Source organism: Hydra vulgaris, chromosome 05 (assembly GCF_038396675.1).
Source record: "Hydra vulgaris chromosome 05, alternate assembly HydraT2T_AEP".
In the NCBI taxonomy this organism is placed as follows: Eukaryota; Metazoa; Cnidaria; class Hydrozoa; order Anthoathecata; family Hydridae; genus Hydra; species Hydra vulgaris.
Genome location: NC_088924.1, coordinates 4,137,959 through 4,140,321, shown reverse-complemented (window position 1 = coordinate 4,140,321; position 2,363 = coordinate 4,137,959). Strand labels below are relative to the sequence as shown.

The 2,363-nt window shown below is 29.1% G+C and overlaps 1 non-coding gene across 1 annotated transcript; it reads right to left on the bottom strand.

Moving 5' to 3' along the window:
* Positions 1-1,270: 1,270 nt before the first annotated feature.
* Positions 1,271-1,352, bottom strand: trnas-gcu (transfer RNA serine (anticodon GCU)). Its single transcript has one exon. It is a non-coding gene; the product is annotated as a tRNA-Ser (tRNA).
* Between the last annotated feature and the right edge of the window lie 1,011 nt (positions 1,353-2,363).

The window sequence follows — 2,363 nt, the reverse complement described above, 5'->3', positions numbered from 1 at the left end:
CTTTTAAACGACAAATGAAATTGCATCTCCTTAACTTCTGATATTTATGCGTGTATGTTTATATATGTGTGTGTAAGTATGTTTGCATATGTGTTTGTGTATGTGTATGTGTATATATGAGGATGTATATATGAGTTTTTATTCTTCACCTAGTATTTTTCAGAAAAAATATTTTATTGTAAATTTACTAAAGGCTTGTGGGCTTTAAATGTTATTTAATGTTATTGTAAATTATGTTATTGAGTTTTATTCTTCACGTAGTATTTTTCAGAAAAAATGTTTTATTGTAAATTTACTAAAGCCATGTGGGCTTTAAATGTTATTGTAAAGGGGCTCTATGAAAAGATTGTGGTGACACCAGTCATCCGTATCTTCTTTGAGCTCCTGTCTGTCTTATATATATTCTTTGTGTAACGTAAAAGTTTCATTGTAATTTTATTATTTTATTTTATATAAACAGCGAAAGAAAAAAAAAAAAAAAAAAATATCAACAGGCTTTTCTTTTTCTGTAAAAAAATAAGCTTTATACAAAAAAAAAAAAAAAAAAAAAGAGTTACTTAGTTTGTTAAAAAAAGTGCGTAGATACCCTCGATCAAAAAAAGCTAACATTTTGCATTACATCACTTTTATTCTTACTTTTTGATATTGACCCGATGCCGGGTACCCGGGCTCGGACCCGGTATTTTTTGTCGGATACCGGAGAATCGGCATAAACTGGCTCCGCCACATCTCTAGTAAAAACACTATGTATTCAATCATAATCAACTAGTTTTTGGCATTAACGACGTCAGACGGCAAGCTATTCCAAATATTAACAAACTTGAGGGAGAAAGAACATTTACGAATATCGAGTTTACACATTTGTTGGAGTAGTTTTAATTTGTGACCTCTAGTGTAAATATAGTTGTTTTATTAAAAAGAAACTTGATACGTTTAGGCAAAATTTATTAGCACAAATTAACGAGCGTTACTTAGTAAAAGCAATTCAGCGCTAGGGAGATTTCACAAGCTTTTATTCTGACTTTATTCTTTTGATATGGACCCGGACTCGGTATTTTCTGTGGGGTACCGAAGACTTGGCATAAACTGGTTTCGTCACATCTCTAGTAAAAACAAAAAAATTAACTCTTCGTCTAGTTGGATTTTTTTTTTTTAATTTATTTAATTTTAAATAATAATTTAATTTTAATTAATACTTAAAATGGTACTTTTTTTTTTAATATGCCAAATATTTTTGATAGAGTAAAGTTTTTAAGGATAAAAAGAACTTCGACGAAGATGGGATTCGAACCCACGGGGGCAGAGCCCAATGGATTAGCAGTCCATCGCCTTAACCACTCGGCCACCTCGTCTTGACCTCTCCGGAATGTTATAGTTTAATAATTATACACTATAAAATAAAATTTAGTTTTAAAAGTTTTTGACACGTTTAATTACATAGTACCATTGAATAAATAAGCTTTTCTTTCTGCAAGTGAATAAAATAGATTTGACCTTGCCGTATTTTTATATTCATTTTCTTGTCATAATTATTTTATAACATAAATAAAACTAACAGTAAATTACTGTTATCTCCAAGTAAGAGAATGGAGAATATAAATATTAGAAAACAAATTATTAGAAATAATATTAGAAAATACTACAAAATAAAATATTAGAAAACAAAATATTTAAAAACATTGTTAGATTTTAACAATATTTTTTATTATTTTGTTTGACATTACTGTTAAATAAAAGTCTTAAAATTTCTATTTTTTATAACCAATTACTATCGCTTAGAACAGCTTGTAAAAACGTTTTTGGTCATCCCGCAAGATAGTGGCCCAACCCTGTATACAAACTTTAAATACTAGAAACTCCAAGGTTGATCAATTGATCTAAACACGACTTTAACATCTCGCTGAAGCCAAAAGTTTTATATTTTTTACAAAAAAACGAATAAAACTTATTGTTACTAAACTTATTGCTATTAAAAAACAAAGATGCGATATATTTATTTAGACCTAAAAATAATGAAGTAAAAATATGCATACACAGAGTAACAAGTACACATAGTAACTTTATTTTAGCTTTATGTAGTTATTTGCATTGCTTACATTTATTTGAAAAATATTTTTCACAAACAGGTTTCTTAAAGCATCTCCGCACAGTTGATGTGAGGTTACGTTTGCAGTCTGTTTTGATCTGGCATCTCAAGTGTGTCGATAAATTTAATCTTACTCATTAGGACTAAATTTATCGACAAATTTACCAAAGTTTGACAAACTTACCAGAAATCCACACATGCCGTCAACATTAGGCTAATGTCGGCGGCAAATGTGGATTTCCGTTTCGTTGTATTTTCTTTGCTATTTAAAACACTA